This window comes from Lissotriton helveticus, chromosome 7 (assembly GCF_964261635.1).
Source record: "Lissotriton helveticus chromosome 7, aLisHel1.1, whole genome shotgun sequence".
NCBI classification, from domain to species: Eukaryota; Metazoa; Chordata; class Amphibia; order Caudata; family Salamandridae; genus Lissotriton; species Lissotriton helveticus.
In genome coordinates, this window is record NC_136068.1 from 541408754 (window position 1) to 541430953 (window position 22200).

Below are 22200 nucleotides of genomic sequence, written 5' to 3' on the forward strand. Positions count from 1 at the left end.
TTAAAAAACCTTAGAAATTCACTGAAAAAAACATAGGTTTCAAGGCTGTTATAGTTAGCTGGACATTTCACTCGTACAAAACCATTGAGCTTCCTCTGTTATAGTTAGTTCTGCTAACTATAACTCGCGCGCCCGCAATCCACTGATGATGATGTCACATATTACATCATTCATGACATGGTCAGTGACATCACTGATGACATTACTGATGACATCTCAAATGACAGGCAGGTTATGTGACAGTTGTTGAATATAAATAAGTATATATAAGACTCAGTGATTGTATGAGTGACTGTATAGATAACTGAATACGTGTAAAAGTGATTTTATAAGACACTAAGTATGAGTTACTATCTATATGAATAAATTAAGTGGTGTTTGTATTAGTGTGTAGCTGAGTAAATGTAAGTATGATCCATTGTTTGCATAAGTGAGTAGGATGACTGTATAAGTGAATAGGATGTGTGCTGGTGTGTAATGTCGATATAGGTGTATAAGTATATTTGGTAGTGTTCTATTGATCGTTGACAGCATGTATGAGTGAATCTATAGGTAAGTAATTAGATGAGTGTGTAGATCTAGGAATCACTGAGTGAGTTTTCAGAAACTTGTATTGGTGTGTCAATGGATTCAAATATGGTACTATTTTACAGAGAGTGATGAAAGGTTATACTAGTGTATGATGAGGTGTATCTGGTTGTCATGTGGATGATGTCATCAGTGATGTCATCAGTGATGTCATTTGAGATGTCATCAGTGATGTCATCAGTGATGTCACTGACCATGTCAATAATAATGTAATATGTGACATCATCAGCAGTGGGTTGTGGGCGAGCGAGTTATAGTTAGCTGAGCTAACTATAACAGAGGAATTTCAATGATTTTGTATGAGTGAAATGTCCAGCTAACTATAACAGCCCTGAAACCTATGTTTTTTCCAGTGAATTTCTAAGGTTTTTTAAATGCTAATTCCTAACTATAACATGTCGGAAACCTATGGTTTTTTCAGTGAATTTCGAAGGTTTTTTAAATGATAATTTTTAAATGTATTAATAGTTATATGTATTTTTTTATTCTGATTTTCTACAGTTTTTAACTGTTTATTTTTATTTATTTTATTTTTTAAATTACATTATATACTTTTATTATAAACTAGTAGCCCGTCCCGACGTTGTCCGGGTATACACATGCCCACAACGGAGTCCTGTGAACGCTTGTTTTGCAGGATTTCTGCGCCCCCTTTTTGCCGAATGCCTGTTGAATGCCGCACCGATTGCTGTATGGCCACGCCCCCACATGCCCACAACAGAGCCCTGTAAACGCTTGTTTTACCTGATTTCCACCCCAGATTTCCGCCCCCAGCACAACGCACACACTTGTTTTACCTGAATTCCGCCCCCAGATTTCCGCCCCCAGCACAACGCACATGGCCACAAGGAAGTACTAACACTTAGCGTTGGCCACGCCCCCACATGCCCACAACGAATCCCTGCAAACGCTTGTTTTACCTGATTTCCGCGATTTCCGCCCCCAGCACAACGCACACGGCCACAAGGAAGTCCTAATATGTAGTGAATACTGCGCCCATCGCTATATGGCCACGCCCCCACCACAACGCACACGCCCCCAGCACAACGCCCCGAGCAGAACGCCCACGCCCACAAGGGACTACTTTGCCCCTAAGGTTCTTTTCCCCTTTGAATGTATATGGTGGCCAGCTGTATAGCCTATATCCATCTGCTGCAACTGTCCTTTCCAATGCTGTATTGGTGCTGTGGTTCCTGAGATTACCCGCCTCAAAGGTTTGGGCTCTCTCTTTATTATATTAGTATAGATGGAAATAAAAAAAAAAATTAAAATATTGAAACTGAAATATTGTTTTATTTTGTTGAATATATAAGTGCAGAACTATAAGTGTGTTGGTTAGTTAGGGAACTGCATGAATAGTGGATAGGGGTTTGAAGCAGTCCAAGTGCTAAGGCCTGGGTCTCTGGATGAGTACTAGGGTAGAGTACTGCAAGGAGAGTGCCTGGGTGAATTTATAAGTGGTTGGCTTTTGGTGCAGTGAATGGATTTGTAGTGTAGTTCCTATATTCCCAATATGCTCAGCGCATTGGAATAATATATCCTGTAGTTTAGACATAGGACTGAGGTCGACTAGGTCTCTACCGAATATATTAGACTTAATTGTGAGTGCCAGCTAGCTCAGAGGTCACTAGAAACTTTCTCGAATTCCCAAGAAGGGATTAGTTTCTGACAACCGCATAAACATGACAACTTAGTTTCCCAAGAATAAGAAATCAATCTCTAGAGTCACGGAAACAATAGGTGGCTATTTTACTCAGTCAATCGTGCATGCTTCGTTTCACCAGAGGTGCTGAGAAAATAGAAAGACGGGTGTTTTCAATAAAAAGTATTTATTGAACAGTCTTCTTTCTCAAGCATAAGAAATATACTGCTACAATCGTAATACTGGTTATAAAGTACAAGGCATATAATACGATAAGTATTATAAAGTAGTACTGTAAAAGCATGATATGGTTTCTAAGCCATAAAATACCTAAAACATATAAAATACATACAGTGATAACATAATGACTAAAAGTACTCAACTGGTGCTTCTAAAATATGCCTACCCAGGTGTACGTAACCTAAGTCTCGTACAAGGGGGAGAAGTAAGTGAAGAGTAGCTTAAGTTTAGTATTTCTCTGCCAAGAATCTGTCCAAGAATTCTCTAAGGGTCTAATCAGCTCCGTACCTTGGTTTAGAATGAAGGAGGTCTTGTATCTCTCTCTCAGGACTCGATTTCCCAGCAACCCACAAGGGTAGCCTGGAAACACTGGAGCTGGATTTCTCGGCAGGAGAAAAGACAGCGTCTCTCAGTGCGTCAGCTGGATGGTCAGCTTCCTTCGGCACTTGCTGCTGCAGGGCATCAGGCAAGTAGTAAGTTGATCTGCTCCAAACCACCGTGTGTTTGTCCGGGCAAATCTAGGCATATTTATACTTTGAAGGTGCCGTGTTTGACGTGTGATTTGACTTAATAACATCATCAAAGACGGAGTTCTTTGAAAAGTCTATGATTTCCTAGATAAAGTAGCATTCAGGCAAGGGTAAGTCCCTAGTTGCTGAAGGAGGGTTTCTCTAAGAAATCGTTGTTGATTCTTGGAATTTAGTGGAAGTAGCCATGCCGTATTTGGGCTGCATAGGCTCAGTCTAAATATGGTAATGATTCTATGCCTATATAAGGATCGAACAATCTGTACCTATATAAGGGCAAGAATCAGGAAAAATTACACTAGAGTCCTAGATTAATTTACAACACCCACTCTACGATTTTAAGTTCAATACAACTAAAGGTAGAAGCACTGACATGTCTAAAGCTAGTGTTTACAATTCCACCCAAAATACAATATACAAATTGCATTTGAAAAGGCTTGTTTAAATGTAGCAAGTATAGAACAAACATTTCTCTATAGACATGAAGCATAGTTTACATTCTATCATATGAAAAATACAAAATTACATATATGAAACATCTCTGAAGTTAACAGAAATCATAATATCTAAACCGTTTTTGTTCTGAAGATTTAGGCCAAATATTGTTATTTATGAGCTATTAAAAGGAAATCTTGTTCTCTAGGAATAGTTCTACTTTAAGCAGATTACTCTGTGCCAAAACAATTCTATTTTGGAAAAGGTTCAAATTGGTAGATGGTATGTTTTGAAAAATGAAGGTCGAATTTCAGAGTTCAGGAAACGCTGTGTGCATGAATCAAAAGTTATTCTCGGAGTCAGGAGAAAACATCAGATCATCTAGGCTGGCAACGAAACCATCTACCGTAGTAGGTGAAAGTGGAACCACTTCAGTTAGCAGATCAAAAGTGCAGAAGTGTGGTTCATCACCGTCAGCGTTTGATGCATTAGCAATGTCTGCAGTAGGTGGTACCTGTATGCCTGTAGTATTTCGTATCTCACCCTCAGTTAGACTTGCCGGTGAGACCTCAATGAATGCCGTCATCAGAATAGGCAGCCGTTGGGGACAACACGATGCATGAGTCGTTACTGGACCTAGCAAAGCGTCAACATCCGATGGCAGTACTGATGGAAGTGTAAGACAAATGTACAACACGCATTCTTGTCCGCAAACCAGGCATCGTAGAACAGGTAAGATGCAATCTTGCCAGATTGGTCTTAACGAAAGAAACCAGGTTGTGTTCAGATCTCTTAAACGAGCCAAGCCAAGAATCTGTGAAATTCTCTCATGATACCTCATGGCAAGGAGGCATTGTTCCATGGTAGTCTGGGTGTCACTCGTGACCGGACTTGCCATATCGGAGCAGAAGGAATAAAAACAGAATTTCTGCTATGAGTCCCAAGATGAGAGGCAGGCCGCCGAACACAGAGTGCACGAAATTTGGAAAAATGCAGAGGACTGCTGTAAATGGTGTTAACAGTCCCGAAAAAATCGTCTTAAATACATGTGCGATGCCACTGGTATCAGACATATTTAAGATTTGACTTAACATTTCTGCGAAATGTACTGGGCAGTTTGTTGATAATAATGCATGTATCTCTGCAGAAGTCCGTGCAACTTGCAGATCATACGTTTCTCTAGATGAGGTCAGTGGCACAGTTTTTTGTAAAAGAATGACTTTCATTCTGCTTAAAGTATCAATTCGTATAGAAGAGATATTCAGTGAAGGCCATAATGCCTCCCCCCTGTCTGTCTTGTGCGTTGGATATAATACTTGCATACAACAAGTGACCATGGACGAGACACTGACTAGATACGCTTTTCCTGGCAACATGCCACAATAGCTGTGGTCGTTGAGCATAACGTAACTGCCATTGGATAGCTGCCTGAAAATTGGTTCTATCACTGCGGAGGGTGTACCGTGCAGGTGGCAAGAAAGGTTATTTGCAGAACCTTTGCAGGCTCCGTGTAAATTAATACCTTGGCACAAAAGTGTACCACTTAGTGAGTTCTTACAATTTTTACCACTAAGGAATACCTCCTTTCCCCCATTCCCACATTTGTGTGTGTATGGTAAACTCCAGGTCAACTTAATGTATTCTTTACCCAACCTTTCATACAGGCCCGCTGGTATATGCTGTAGACAATACAGAAATTGGAAAATCGTCACTAGTATTGTGATGGTGCCATGTATTATCCATTCAATGACAGGCTTCTCAGAAACTGTCAATGGTAATCTTTCCAGTTTTTCAATGCTCAGCACCGTATAGTCTGCTCCTTTTTGTGCCAAAGAGATTTGTTTATCTGTAAGGTTAAACACAGTAAACAATGACGTGGTATTGATTAAACGCCATGGCACGTAGCCTGAACGGAGATTTTGCAACGTCCATCCTAGCAGCATTATAGAACGTAATTGAGACTGGCCATGTTGTAACATTAGCAAGTCTTGCTCTATAATGTGAATTGCAGATGATACGATGCTGTTCAAAGAATAAATTCTGGAGGACAGAGTCGTTAACCCATTGTCCACTACAGAGAGGCTTTCCTCTAAATTAATACAATCAATTTCTCGTATTCTTTCTGCAGTTCCCATTTACGTTATTTTCCAAGCTTCATTGTATGCAGCGTATATACCGGCGTATATGAAACGTTTTTGACGTGGTTTGCGGGCCCCATTAAGAAATCTCGCAAATCATTGCTTTCTTTAAGTAAAGATAAATGTTGTTTGATTTCTGGAAGTGTAAATTTTTGTAGCCACTCAAGGCATAGCTTTCCTACACTGTAAGTAGTTACTATCCCTGGATGTTGTCTCTGGGAATATCTTGGATCTGGTCTATTCACTGTGAACCTTTGTGTTTTATTCAGGAATCTATCTTGACAGTTATTCATGTCTGTGGGCCAGATTAACCATTTTTCCCAATCAGGATTAGTTCTGTTTTGTTTTAAAATATATGGTACGTCTACTTCCTCTTCTGTAGTATCATCACTGTCAGATGTGGGCTTAGGTATAGACGGTTGTTTAAATCTTTTATCTTAGCCAAGCCAAGACAAGAAGTTTGTTGAACAGTGTCATTTAAAAACATTATTTGTTCTGGTATAATGCAGGCTCTGAACAGGGATTCTAAACCTTGCACCTGCAAGTCTTTCGTGCCCCAGACAGTTTTTGTCTCAATGTTGTCTTTACAAAAGTCAAAGCCTAATGTAGACAGCTGAGCATAAAAGTTTGCAGAATAAATTTGATTAGTATTGGTCAACATTGTTTTAGTTCCTGTCTTATTCTCATTTTTAAAATAAAATGTTTCTGGATTTGTAACATTAAACCCTGAGAAGTACAGAAACTTTTCATAAAATGTTTTTGAGCTGCCCTTTGGCGACGTTGGACAATGTTCCCATTGATTGTAAGTAAAAACATTCCTTTGGCTTGCAGATTTATGCAAATAATGGTGACCATAAGGTTTAAAACAATACATTTGTTCATAATCTGATGAACCTTTTAAGTATTCATGTTCTGTAAATTTAGCTGACATTTCTAAATCTGTCATCATGTTATTAACAGTTTCAAAGTCCCAATCATCAGAAAATGTGCTGGGTGAGACAAAGTCACTCAAAGAAACCTTAAACTGGTGTGGAATCTTCAGCAGGTCCACCGGGCCATAGATGTCATAATCAGTTCTGTCCCATGCTATACCACCAGGTATGGGAATGGCTGTGATGTTTACTGATGACAGGTCTCTTCGTTCACGATGAGATGATTTGTGAGGTTTCAGGGGCAAGTTGATGTTCTTACATGCTGTGTTCATTGTACTGTATTTTCCATCTATCATCCTTCCCAAACTTAACACCAGTATGAGCCAGAGCAGGAGGAAAAGTACACCTAACACAATCCAAAATTCAACCCGTGGTGAAACCAGATATGTTTTTTCAAGTTGATTAAAGAGTTCTGTTATTTTTTCTTTGAAAGTTTTATTTGCTGGCTTATCTTCAGGTTCACTGAGATCCTCAGAACATGTATCAAAGTTGATGAAATAGCCAGAGGCAGTTCTGTCAATTGTTGGAATTGCATCAGGATTATTTTTAGTAATCTTTAGAGTTGCTTCTTCCTTTCTCATATTTGTATAGTCAGAGGCTATATCATTGTAGACAGGTGTTTCTTGATGAACTGTTATTTGGGTCTCAAGTGGCACAAGTTCCATGGTTTTGTTGCATAGTCCTTGTTTTCTTACTGCAGGTTTATCAAAGGTGATACGTCTTTCAGTTTGAACCTCTTGGATTGTAGCAAGATTTGGTTGTCTGCTACATCTTGGGAGTCCACTGGGCCTACTACTTATTATCAGCCACATGACTGTGGTTTAACCAGGTCGATGGACACAACTCTGTTCTCCCTTTTACCAGCAAGGGGTGGTAATACTACTGATCTTGTTCCTTGGATTGCCAAGACAGGTACTGCTTTTTTGTACGAAGGCCCAAATTCCTTCTTTACCGCAATCTTTTCCCTGACTAGATCCCCAATCTTTGGAATCCAGACAGGTCTTGCTGGCACAGGTGGTTTTTCTTCAGTGGTCGTTGGCTTCTGTATATTGTTACTCAGACTACTTCTTGTTTCATTTAAGTCCTGTAAAACAGCCAAACGATCTTTGACATCAAAGGGTTTTTGTTCCACCGCTGAAGTTTGACAATCAAGGTCTTCCATTATCATTCTAGTACCAAATAGTAATTTATATGGAGTGATTCCACCCAGAGAACTTCTTGGCAGATTGTTAAGACTACGTCGGACACTTATCAGATGTTTGACCCACCCGTCACCCGAACCTAATACCTTAGCTGTTATGGATTGCTTTATGTCACGTTTTTTTCTTTCGACTACCACATTACCCTCAGGATGGAAGGGACTAGAATACCGCAATACAATGCCCAAGCTAGCCATGGCCTCCTTGTAAGCTCGAGAGCTAAAAGCAGGACCCTGGTCAGAGTGTAGCATGCCGATTGCATATGTGCCGATAAAGACTCGCAAATCCTTTATAACAGTTCTGGCGTCAGCCTAGCGCTGGGGCCACATCCAAATAAATCTTGTCCTAGTAGTTGTGGGACCGCATCCGTCCATTATGACGTTTGCGTGTAGATAGTCTAATGCTGTCTAGCAATGGCATCTGAACTGGGCTGGCTATACTGTAGTCAGGTATGTGGTGGCTTTCGCTGCTGCGATCTCTGTTGCAGTTAGGGCAATAAATTGCGAAATTGTACACATCAACGCTCATTCCCGGCCACCAGTACATCTTTTCTAATTCTATCAGAGATTTTAAGATCCCTTGATGTCTCAGACCCTCTCCCATATGTGCTTCGTGAACCAAATCACCTCTCTCATTCCTGTTTCAAATTACTCTGTCCCCCACTCCAGGGATTCGAGCAAAAGGAACAGAGTCTGCATCAATTATGTATGTATTACCGAGTGGATAGTTTAGAGGTAACGCTGCATAGCTGCCTTCCATTGAGGCTTTTACTGCTAGTAACGTTTCACCGTCTATTACTCTTTTCCAGTGAGTGATTGTAGCTACGGTAGCCGTTCGCACAGCTGCCTTCGCGGCTTCATCAACCAATGAATTCCCTGCAACATGAACGCCATCACGCTCATGACTCAGTGTATGAATCATGTGAGTCTTTTGTAGTTCTTTTTGCAAAAGAACTACATGTTCCCAAAGCGTTTTATGCTTAATTGTGCCACCTTTTGTATTTCTTAAACCGTTTCAAACCCAAATGTTCGTTGTAAGAGTCGACGCAGAAATACGAACGCACACTATTAGTGTGGGAAATTCGCGATCAGTATTTTCAAGCTCCATCTTGAAAGCCTGTTGTTCAGCTCGCTGAGCTGTACAGTCTTCTAGTGATTGAGTTTTAGTGACCATTGGTCTGAATTTACCTTTGCGCCAGCGACCTTTAACAATCGCGCACGCAGCACTATAGGCTTGTTTACCCCCAATTGCGGGCTGTGCTGACCCGTCTGTATAGATTATACATCCGTAATGTTCTAGAGGCAGAATTTCGGTCAGCAGAGGACATTCGTGTTCGCATTGTAGGAATTCTTGTGTTTTTAAGCAGGGGTCAAAAACGTATTCAACGTCTGCTGCAGCAAGAGAATTAACCTATTGTATCCATCTTGGATGTAAAGCCTTAGCATTGGGAATGCTTGCTTTTGTCACTGCCTCTAAAGCAGGTACAGGTGTAACGATCATTATGCGTTTACCCTGTGCGAAAGCTCTCTCTTTTGCTACTGCAGTTTGAGCTGCGGTCAGAATTTTATTTCAGCTTTTGGGAACAAGTGTGATTTGTATGCTATCGGTACCTTTTCACCTTCATTAAAGGTCAGATATGTGAATCCGCATCTCCCTGGGATGATTCGGATCACAAAATTGCGCGTATTATCGCGTGTTTCTAATTGTGTTTCTGCTAACATGTCTGTTTGCACTGAACGCAAAATTTCTGTATGGTTTTGAGTCCAATTTGTTGGTTTGAAATCATGTTTGATTAGTTCGTAGAGAGGTTTAATCCTTTCTGCTTAATTTAGAACATAAGTTCTTCAGAAATTCAATAAACCTAGAATTGATTGTAAGTTCTTCAGTGTCTTTGGAGGTTGGAGCAGCACACATTTCTCTAGGAATTTGGCTGCCAGGTTTTTGCCTTCACTTGATAGCTCGTATCCTAAGAATAGGACGTTGAGGTGGGCAATTCGTGATTTCTTAAAATTGAATTTGTACCCTTCAGTAGCGAACCCAAGGATTATGGTGTTCACTCTTTTCAAGTGCACGTCCAAATCATCGTCTGAAAGATAGATGTCATCAACTTAAGATAATGCCTCATCATCATACATTTGTAGTAACTCTGTTACTCTGGCTGAAAATAACCCTGGACTATTCTTGAATCCTTGGGGGAGATGCCAAAATTGTCTCTGTGTCCCCATTATTGAGAAAGCTGTCTAGTGCCTGCTTTCAGGTGCAATGTTTTGACAGAAAAACCCATTCGAAATATCTAATGTTGTTTTATATTTTTTCCGCACAATGTTATTCATCAGTGCTGCACTATGTGCGTTTTGTGCTGCAAATGTTTTGCAACAGGAGTTTAGGTGTCTGTAATCCAAAACTATACGATATGAATTGTCTGGTTTGGAGACAGGAAACAAAGGATTGTTCATTGACGAGGTGCATGTTTCAATCAACCCTTGGTATTCAAGTTGATTTAAAATCTCCCTGACTTGCTTTTTAGCTTCTTGCTTAATTAGATACTGCCTCTGTGCAGTAGGTTGATTTTTTTAACTGGATTTTATGGTGAGGAGAGTCCTCATCCGATCCCACATGATTTTTATATAATGCTGGAGCCTGGGCCACAACCCATTTTCTGGCATAGGTGTATTTTTTATGAATAGGAATATGATTTGAGAAGGCTGGCATAATTATCTCTTCGCCATGTGGGCAGTCCCTGACAAATTCAGGTGGCCAGTCTCGTTCAGCTAGAAGAATGTCATAACCCTTGGAAAGCTTATCCCAAAAGAGAGCTTTTATTTTCCTAGTTATGTCCCCCTCCATTCGTAGTGTTATTTCATATAACTAAGCCTGGTGTCAGAAGTTTCAACTTGAATGCACTCATTCAAGTCCACTGTCTCCAGATGATCCATCAGGATCTTGTGAGCTATGGTTACTTCTGCTGCGCTGTCTAGCATTGTTTGGGCCCACTCCCCGTTGTTGAGTTGTGTCCTCAAGATCCTCAGCATGTCTGATCTTTACGCTTGCTACCTTGTTTTTGGTGAATTGAGTTTTTTTATTTTTTGGAACGTGCTGTTCTTCTTTGGACTTCATGTGTTCCTCTTTTTGTTCTGATCGTCCTCTTCTTTTGGATTTCTGCGAGGAAGTCTGAAAGGTACGAGAAGAACGTGTATCAGTATCTTAATATCTATTAAGTTTTCTTCAAGTATCCCTATTTCTAAGGTTATACCTTTTTTCAGAGGGCTCCCGTTGGGGAGACCTACCTCTGAACTGTGAATGCTTCTCTTTAGGAAGTGCTTCCTTAGTGTTTTCTGACTTCTTTTCAGGAGTAGTGAGATTGTTTTTAATAAAAACCTTTTCAGGATTTTCAGTTAGCTGGGGTTTTAATGGTTTTCCACCCAAACTATCTCTACCTAGTTCTTCATATGATTTTTCAATAATTCTTGCAAGCTCATATGGTTGGTCTGTTATATCTGTTTCTTTTAACTTCTGGCGGATTGCCATGGACGCTGCTTCACCTTTGATGTTGGCTAATAGTATAGCCGAGACTTGTTTGAAATCTTTCAGTAATTTCATACCTAGATTCAAGGCTGGTTCCGGACCGTGTTCATTTTGAATCTGTCTCAAAACATCTGGTATTACCGCCATAGACGGGACACCATGTGTTTTTGTGTAGATTGAAGCAAAGAGTGTACGCCAAATGTCACAGTCCTCCTCATGTGGTGCTATCCCCATTGGTAAACAGATTGTCAGAATTCTGTGTTTCTCATGAGGTGTACTATCAGGGAATACTGCCTCAATTTGAGTAATTTTTTGTGCTAACCAAAACGGAATTTGTTCCCTTTTGGCAGGCATTTTACCAATGACTGATTGTATAGTCTGTGGTGTGATTTTGTTTGTGTTCCCCTGGTGAGGGGTGTGTTGTGGAATCCTTACAGTAGGTTGGACTGTTAAGGTCCGCATGACATATTGAACCAATTGTCTATATATTTTAATTAACTGTTCTAGCTGAGCTAATAGTTCTTGACCTGTCATTTTTTCAATGTCAGGATGTGGTGTATAGCTGGCTAGTGCAGGCCATGTAGCTCCAGGTCTACCTAGTGGACCGAGCCTGTTAATGTGATTTTGATGTTGTAGGGAGCCTTTAAACCAGAGCTGATGCTCTTGGTAAGTTAATGGAATTTCAACGTCCTCGTAAGGAATGTATTCCGTTGGAGATTCCTCTACTTTGTAGTAGTGAAACTCGTGTGTTTCTCCATCTGCTGGAGGAAAGTGAATCCATGAATAGAATACCTCTGTCTGCCGATATTCATGTGCCTCTATAACAAAGATTACTTTACCACCTCTCGATGATACTCCATTATTTATCAGTTTGTAAGTTATAGTTTTCCTTACATTTGCCGGGATGATTATAGCATCCGGGGCATTCTCTAGGAGATTTCTGTCATCTAAGGCTGCTTGAGCTGCTGCTGCAGCTCTTTCTAATTCTTCGTCAGTAACCATTATTTTTACTGATTGAAGCAAAGCAAGTTTCAAGGAAACAAAGATTAGGTGCACAATATTTTGGAACACTGTATCCTTCAACGCTGAACAAACCAAAAACTAATACATATGATTTTTTGTCCTACTCAGTTTTGGCGGATATTATCCTTTCACCCACTCCAGACGTCTATAGGGGTTTTTACGGGAGAAAGGGGTCTGTGTGAAAAGCACGACTGAGTTACTCTAGTGTCTAGCGTTACATTATCGCCTTACCAAACATTGGACGCCATGTAGTGTAGTTCCTATATTCCCAATAGGCTCTGTGCATTGGAATAATATATCCTGTAGTTTAGACGTAGGACTGAGGTCAACTAGGTCTCTACCGAATATATTAGACTTAATTGTGAGTGCCAGCTAGCTCAGAGGTCACTAGAAACTTTCTCGAATTCACAAGAAGGGATTAGTTTCTGACAACCGCATAAACATGACAACTTTCTTTCCCAAGAATAAGAAATCAATCTCTAGAGTCGCGGAAACAATAGATGGCTATTTTACTCAGTCAATCGTGCATGCTTCGTTTCACCAGAGGTGTTGAGAAAATAGAGAGACGGGCGTTTTCAATAAAACGTATTTATTAAACTGTCTTCTTTCTTAAGCATAAGAAATGTACTGCTACAATCGTAATACTGGTTATAAAGTACAGGGCATATATTACGATATGTTTTATAAAGTAGTACTGTAAAAGCATGATATGGTTTCTAAGCCATAAAATACCTAAAACATATAAAATACATAGAGTGATAAAATAATGACTAAAAGTACTCAACTGGTTCTTCTAAAATACGCCTACCCGGGTGTACCTAACCTAAGCCTAGTACAAGGGGAAGAAGTAAGTGAGGAGTAGCTTAAGTTTAGTATTTCTCTGCCAAGAATCTGTCCAAGAATTCTCTAAGGGTCTAATCAGCTCCGTACCTTGGTTTAGAATGAAGGAAGTCTTGTATCTCCTTCTCAGGACTCGATTTCCCAGCAACCCGAAAGGGTAGCCTGGAAACACTGGAGCTGGATTTCTCGGCAGAAGAAAAGACAGCGTCTCTCAGTGCGTCAGCTGGAGGGTCGGCTTCCTTTGGACTTTGCTGCTGCAGGGCGTCGGGCAAGTAGTAAGTCGATCTGCTCCAAACCACCGTGTGTTTGTCTGGGCAAATCTAGGCATATTTATACTTTGAAGGTGCCGTGTTTGACGTGTGATTGGCCTTAATTACGTCATCAAAGACTCAGTTCTTCGAAAAGTCCATGATTTCCTAGATAAATTAGTATTCAGGCAAGGGGAAGTCGTTAGCTGCTGAAGGCGGGTTTCTCTAAGTAATCATTGTTGATTCTTGGAATTTAGTGGAAGTAGCCATGCAGTATTTGGGCTGCATAGGCTCAGTCTAAATATGGTAATGATTCTATGCCTATATAAGGATCGAACAAGCTATACCTATATAAGGGCAAGAATCGGGAAAAATTACACTAGAGTCCTAGATTCATTTACAACAGATTAGTACATGGTGCTGAATGGGTCACTAGAGGAGTGCAAGAGAAGTGACAGGGTGTTTGCTGGAAGTGTATGGATACTGACTGGAGAATTGAAAGTGTGAAAGATAAGTGTGTAGGTGGTTAGAATACTGCATGCATAGTGGATAAGGGTTGAAGCAGTCCATGTGCTAAGGCCTGGGTCACTGGATGAGTACTTGGGTACTGACTGAATGATTAGAGTACTGCAAGGAGTGTGCCTGGGTGAATTCATAAGTGTTTGGGTTTTGGTGCAGTGAATGGATTAGTACATGGTGCTGAATAGGTCACTGGAGGAGTGCAAGGGGAGTGACAGGGTGTTTGCTGGAGTGTATGGATACTGACTGGGGAATTGAAGGTGTGAAAGAGAAGTGTGTAGGTGGGTAGAGGACTGCATGCATAGTGGATAGGCGTTGGAAGCAGTCCATGTGCTAAGGCCTGGCTCAGTGCATGAGTACTTGATCAGTGACTGAATGATTAGAGTACTGCAAGGAGAGTGCCTGGGTGAATTTATAAGTGTTTGGGTTTTGGTGCAGTTTTTACTATTTTTTCAGATGGGTGCTGGTGGTAACTGACTCTGACTAACCAGTCCTAGAGCCAGTGCTATGCTAAAAGACACTTAGAAAACAGTTAAAATACCTACATACACTAGGGAACACTATGCGTTGGGGTACCCCTGTGATTAGAATGACCTCCTCTGTAAGCCCCTAGTACATATTAGGGCAGGGAGATGAAAACTTCCTCTTAAAACGCGCCACAGGGCGAGTTTGCACACTGGTGAAGGGAGGGGGGCTGAGCTGACGTGTGCAAACGCACCCTGTGTCTGTTTTAATTTGGGAGATTAAGTCCGCTTGAATCCTGAGTGTCCCTAGGGTCTAAGTAGCCCACTAGGTACCTCCAGTAAGCTCCACAGAGCTGTGTTGCATAGAGATGTAAGAAGGGGCACGGCCTGGGCCACCTCTCTGAAACACAGCACAGTGGCGCTTACTGGAAGCACCTGGTGGACTAGTTGGTCCCCAGAGTCCCTCAGTATTGAAGGGGAATTATTTCCCCATCTTAAAACCTGCCACAGGGCGTGTTTGCACACTTCACCTCAGGGCCCCATCCCCTACCTTCACCACAGTATAAACGCGCCCTGTGTCCGTTTTAATTTGGGCGATTAAGTCTCCTTGAAACCTGAGGGTCCCTAGGGTCAAACTAGCCCACTAGCAGTGTTCCCACGAAGCTGCACGCCTGGGCGCCCGCGCACCACAGTGCCCCTGAGCACGCACTGCTGTGTGTGTGGTGCGCACACACATCCCCAGGGAGCATTTGTGCCACCGCCGCTGCAGAGTGAAAACCGGGCATTTCCAACTTACAGAAGAAGAGGCATTTAGAGTGCTGCAGTGGGGCTCATTGTATGCTTTTGTTTAAAGCATTTGTGTTAATTGCAGAGCCAGTCACGAGCTGCAATTAACACGAATGCTTTAAACAAAAGCATACAATCTGCCCGCAGCCGCACTCTAGAAAACGAAAGAAATGCAGCACCAAACACAGCGTGTGCTTTTAGAATCACCTAAAAGCACACGCTGTGTTTGCAGACCTACTGCATTTCTTCTCTTATTGCGGGGAGATTGTGTGCCTTTTTGTAAAGTTTTCATGTTAATTGCAGCTCATGAAGGGCGCTGCCATTAACATGAAAACAGTGGCAGCTAGTGACATTTGAAACTGTCGGGGAGTAACATTAGAGTTGTACTGCACTTCTACTTAGTTTTCGTCATCATGCCTCTATTTTTGTCCGTTTTTTAGATCTCTACTGACTGCCAATAAACAATAAGGAACATCTGTACAAAACGGCCCCTCCATTATTTAAGAACTACAATCAATAAATGTTGTCAAAGACGGCTCTGTTTTACTTGTTAGGCAGCGAATTCCTGAAACTGAATGCCCCAGCCCTGTGACCAAAAGTCCTATCAACCTTGAATTTTAATAAACTGGCTTATAAGGTAATGAACATCACTATAATGCAAAAAAATTCAAGCTGTGCCTTTGCTACTTTTACAACAGCTGACTCGCAAAAATGCAGGCTATACGCCATGGCCATGTATATGTTTATTGAAGAAAGTGGCACTGTGCATGGAAAAGTGAGTTCTTGTGAGTGAGATGAGAAGGTGACTAGAGCAAAGTGTAGTATGGATTTGTATGAAAGACAACAAGTGTCCATGACCCTGTGCAGGAAATGCAAGTTACTTGGGCTCTGTACAGAAGAAGATTAGGTGCACAACTACTTAGTCTACTGAGGCTTTTGTTGCAGGAGAGCATGTGCAAGAGTAGCAGGCACCCTTGTCTGGAAGCAGGACATCATAGGAAAGATACACAGGTCTTCATGGGCATTTGCTGCTAAGCATTTCACCAGGAATTTGCTTGACAGATGGTATGCTTGAAGATCATATCACCAAGGCCATGTGCAGGTAACATGTTGGAAATCGAGTCAAGGTGACAGTAGCATCCTGTCCAACAAAAGATGGTGACAAAGAAGAGCTGGTCATAAGGGCCTGTGTGGAAAGGGCAATTAACGAAGGTCAATGCAGCAGGACATTATAGATCAGGAAATTACCATGGCCCTGTATGTGAAGAGCAGAGGGTCATGTGCATGTGCAGGAAGGACAGAGCAATATACAGCAGGTGGCTGGCTACAGAAAGTGCAGGTCTCTGCTGCCATGTGCAGAAAGAGAAGGTCGCTAGGGTTCGGTGCAGCTAGAGAACGCACGCAATAAGTGCAGGGAACCAGAGCCATGTGCAGCAGGAGATTCTGTAGCTTATCACTTGACCAATTCAAATAAGTATGGGATTCACCAGGGCTTGTTGTGCAGCAGGATACCATGTACAAATTGGTATGGTATATTGTGTCTTGATGAAACCCACAGTACCTTTGAGATGTGTGCCTGAGATGCCCACAATCCAGTCTGGAAATGCAAGTGGCACAGGTCACTTCATAGTGTAGGACTGGACCTGAAGGCGGCCCCATGCACTGCATGTGCTGCAGGTGGCAAGGTGCATCTCTGCAGTAGACCGTCATGCATAAGAGGATCAGGTCAGTAGCCTGCAGTATGCATTTACAGGAGATCATATGCAGAGAGGTACATATGATTGACTGAACATGAGCAGTACCTGCAGGGAGAGGTGATCACAGGATCCCTAACAATAAAGGCGTCAGCACTCTGTCAGATTAGGGTATCTGCATGAGTCAGTGATCATCAGTACTGATATACACTGGCAGGAAGAGCTGATTACTGGAGCCCTTGGAAGAAAAGAAAATCTCTTGTGACTTGGGTGAAAGGCAGATGTTGAAGGTACAGATGATGATGCTCATCCTTCATTGAGGTGTTGGATGATGGAGCTTTGCATGGGGGGGGAGAGACCGGGCTAGGAGGATGAGGAGCAAGGGTAAAGCACATTTTACTCTGGCCTGGGGCAAAGAAACACTCAGACACTTGTGGACCTAAGGCTAAAATTCCTAAAGGCATAGTGAGCATTCCCTACAGTTCAATTACCCTTTTTAGAGGATAACAAAAGCACCACCCTGGTTAAGGTGCCTGTTTCCAGTAGGATTTTATATTTGTAATGAACCAGTGGATCCATGTCACACTGGGAGTGTGCCCAGCATCAATGATTATAAACATTCTCATATCCCCTAAACTGTCTCAATGAGATGCCACAGTAGATCTCAGATGTCCCTGAAGCCTGGTGTCAACTTCATCACACAAGCACACACACACACAGCCCACAGACACAGATAACGCATGCACATATAGCTGGTATGTAACGTTTACAACGCAATTTTTACAACGCACTACCATTACAATGAAACTTTTACAACGCAAAATCCATTACAACGCATACATTTACAACGCAGTCATTACAACACATGGCACTACAACGCACACCACTACAACGCATACCATTACAACGCAGTCATTACAACGCATACCATTACAACGCATAACTTACCATCCAACACTTACCCTACTGTTGCACCCCCTGGAGTTAGAATAGTCATTTTAACCCCTACACTATCCAACACTTACCTTATATGCAAAGTAGTGTAATGCGTTGTAATGGTATGCGTTGTAAATGTACTATGCGTTGTAGTGGAATGCGTTGTAAAGGTAGTTTTAAAGTATGCGTTGTAATGGTATGCGTTGTAATGGTATGCGTTGTAATGGATGTTGCGTTGTAAAAAATGCGTTGTAATGGTATGCGTTGTAAAAATGTGCGTTGTAACGTCATACATCCATATAGCCACATGCAAGTACACATTCACATCCACAAAAGCACACGTATGCAGACATAACATCACACACACTCAGACGTACAAGCACCCAGGCACATATGTGTCACTGATCTGAAAAATGATTTAAAGAACCTCTAGTCTCAGCTATTGACATAATGCCTTCCATGACCTAGCCCTGCAGAGACTCTTGTCAGGTGCATTCTTTCATTAAATATCTTTGGGTGTGGAAAATCCACATTGCCGACTTCTGGAAACAGAGTAGCCAATCACACCAGATGATAACTAACTAGAAAGAACAGTGATGCACCATTAACCATGGTAAAGCACTGTGGCTCACCACGGTGTACAACAACATTTCATTGCAGTTCACTATTACGCTGCTGTGTACAACAATTCACAACGCACTACAATCTTCCCCTAATTTTTTTTATCTCTTTCAGGCTAACCATGGCAGTCCAATACAACATGCAAACGGATTTTGACAGTCCACAGCATTCAAACCTAAAAAATACACAATCCAAAATAAAGTGTTTTGAAGTATATAAGCGATTATTGCTTTAAACCCAGATCATACAAACAGAATGTCTGAAAATATGGATTATAAGCTTGTTTTTAAAAACACCTCCTTCCTCTGCTGGTCGCATTTAAACACTTGTGTGCCACTCTGACAACGATCAAGTCCCAGGATCAAGTGACAAGACCAATACTGTGCCTCCGGTTCACGAAAGTACACATGTTCAGAGGGCACAATCAACAATCTCTGTCCAGGTTGATGCAGGGGCTTAGGAGGGAATGGGGCCACCAGGCTGTAAAACTATTACATCCTGCGGAAGAGGCTCGGGTAGTGTGACTTCTCTGCTGGGAGGTGCAGGAAGGAAAAACAAAGCTACCACCCGGTGTGTTCAATCTTCAAAGTATCTGTGTGCTTCTGGTCACCAAAAGGGTGGTGTAATTGTGGGAAAACACCGACGTGACGGCTGGTACCCCCAGAGTAGACTCACAGGAAGGCTGGTTGGGGCACAGCTAATTGATTGGTTAGATTCTGGCCTGACTGCTCAGCGCTGTTCATGAATATTCTATCTCTGACATATAGCATTTTAAATTTGAAGGCGCATTGGCCGTGTGCCTCAATTGCGGTATTGTCAGAGGGGCGCTAGAATACAAAACTAATGCATTTTAATTCGGTGATGCAGACACTAGCATTAAAATGCGTTATTCGAAAGCCTGATGCGGCCCTACCCTAACCCAGCCCTGAAACTGCGAAAAGTAAAATTATAATTACAACTTTATTATAATTTTATTTTTTCCTGCTCAAAGAGAGCATTTGTTAAAGTTTTGATGTTAATCGCAGTGCCCATCATGAGCTGAAATTAACATGAAAACTTGAATAAATGCACACAATGACCCCGCAGCCCAGCTCTATTAAGAAAAGAAATGCAGCAACATAGCTGCCAAGGTTTCAAATTGCTATGTGGGACGGTTTCAAACCTGCCTTAACACCGTTCACGTGGATCTGTGTGTGAGCAAATGCACCGTCTTTTCACTTTTTTAAGCAAAAGTTTGGAGCGCTATTTGGTTCTGCACCCACCCGCGCGTTCTGGTTACTGGCGCACATAGCCTTGGTTGCAGCACACATAGAACTTACACTGCCGCACACAGAGGAAAACAATTAGAGGGAACATTGCCCACTAGGTACCTCCAGTAAGCGCCCCAGAGCTGCATGGAGGGAGGTGTAAAAAGAGGCACGGATTGGGCCACCTCTCTGAAACACAGCGCAGTGGCGCTTACTGGAAGCACCAGGTGGACTAGTTGGCCCCAGGGGCCCTCAGGATTGAAGGGGAATTATTTCCCCATCTTAAAACCCGCCACATGGCATGTTTTCACACGTCACCTCAGGCCCCATCCCCTCCCTTCAACACTGTGTAAACGCGCCCTGTGGCCATTTTAAGTTGGGAGATAAAGTCCCCTTGAATCCTAAGTGTCCCTTGGGTCCAACTAGCTAACTAGCCCATTAGGTACCTCCAGTAAGCGCCACAGAACTGCGTTGCAGAGAGGTATAAAAAAGGGCACGGCCTGGGCCACCTCTCTGAAACACAGCGCAGTGGCGCTTACTGGAAGCACCTGGTGGGCTAGTAGGATTCCTGGGGCTCTCAGGATTGAAGGGGAATTATTTCCCCAACTTAAAACGTGCCACAGGGCGTATTTTCACACATCACCTCAGGCCCAATCCTCTCCCTTCATCACTGTGTAAACGCGCCTGTGGCCATTTTAAGTTTGGAGATTAAGTCCCCTTGAATCCTGAGGATCCCTAGGGTCAAACTAGCCCACTAGGTACCTCCAGTAAGCGCCTTTGCAGAGAGATGTAAAAAGGAGCACTGCCTTCACCACCTCTCTGCAATGCAGTACAGTGTCACTTACTGGAAGCACTTGGTGGGCTAGTTGGCCCCCAGGGGCCCTCAGGATTGAAGGGGAATTAATTCCCCAACTTAAAACATGCCACAGGGCGTGTTTGCACACGTCACCTCAGTACCCGTTCCGGCCCTTCACCACTGTGTAAACGCGCCCTGTGTCCGTTCTAAGTTGGGAAATTAACTCCCATTGAATTCTAAGGGTCCCTAGGGTCAAATTAGCCCACTAGTTACCTCGAGTAAGCACCACAGAGCTGCGTTGCAGAGAGGTGTAAAAAGGGGTGTGGTCTCTGCACACCTGTCTGCAACGCAGCTCCCTGGCACATACTGGAGATACCTGGTGGGCTAGTTGGCCCTCAGGGAACCCTCAGTATTGAAGGGGAATTAATTCCCCAACGTACAACTCGCCAGGGGGCGCGTTTGCACAATGGTGAAGGAAGGGCGGGGCCTGAGGTGACATGTGTTCAAACATGCCCTGTGGCATGTTTTAAGTTGGGGAATTAATTCCTCTTCAATCATAAGGGTCCCTTGGGGCCAACTAGCCCACCAGGTACCTCCAGTATGCGCCAGGGAGCTGCGTTGCAGAGAGGTGTTCAGAGGCCATGCCCCCTTTTACAACACTCTGCAACACAGCTCCGTGGTGCTTACTGGAGGTACCTGGTGGGCTAGTTGGCCCCCTGGGGACCTCAGGATTGAAGCGGAATTAATTCCCCAACCTAAAACGCGCCACAGGGCGTGTTTGCACACATATCACCTCAGGCCTCCTACCTTCATCACTGTGCTAACGCACCCCGTAGTGTGTTTTAATTTGAGAGTTTAAGTCCCCTTGAATCCTGAGGGTCCCTGGGGTCCAACTAGCCCACCAGCTACCTCGGTAGAACCGAGGCACAAGAAACCTATAAAACAAATGCGCAAAATGCGAAAAGGGGGCTGGGTAGAAACACCCTGACCCCCTAGGCCTGTTCAGGAGGTCCCACAAGGACCCCCGAGGCAAAATCCATGCAACTTCATGGCTAATTAGCCCGGGGGGGCCAAATCACGGAGGCATGATGAAAAAAGTGTGGGGGGGCCCAATCCCCCCCACTGCCCTGGGGACCGCCACCCTCGGGACTTTATCATAATATATGTGGGGGGCTCACGGACCCCCACAGTCCCAGGGACCGCCACCCCCGGGGCAACTTTAAATTGGGTGGGGGGCTCTCATGGGCTTCTAAACATTTGGTGTGGGGGGCTCTCAGGCCCCCCAGCCCCGGGGACCGCCACACCTGGGGCTTCTTAAAATTTATTGGGGGACTCTCAGCCCCCCCCAGCCACGGGGACTGCCCCCCCGGGCTTCTATTTCTTTGTTGGTGGGGCTCTCAGCCTCCGGGGGCTTAAAAAATGAATGGCGAGGAGCTCACGGCCCCCCGTGGCCCCGGGGACCGCCACACCCGGGGCTTTCTTTTTTTAAAATATACCCTGTGTGGGGAGGCTCAAGCCTCCCCACACGCCCGGGGGACCGCCACCTCCGTGAGGCACCAAATATTCAAATTGGGGGTCCGTGACGGACCCCCTAGCCCCGGGGTCCACCACCCCCTCGGGCTTTGTAAAATGTGGGAGGGGGAGCGACGGGCCCACCTCCTGGAGCCTTGTCGAGGCCCTGGGGACATTACCCCCCAGGGCCGGCTCCTGCAGGCACCCAGGGACACTGCCATTTGCAATGACAGGGCGGGAGCCTTGCGGCTCCCACCCTGTCATTGCAAACTGCTTCGCTATTTGGAA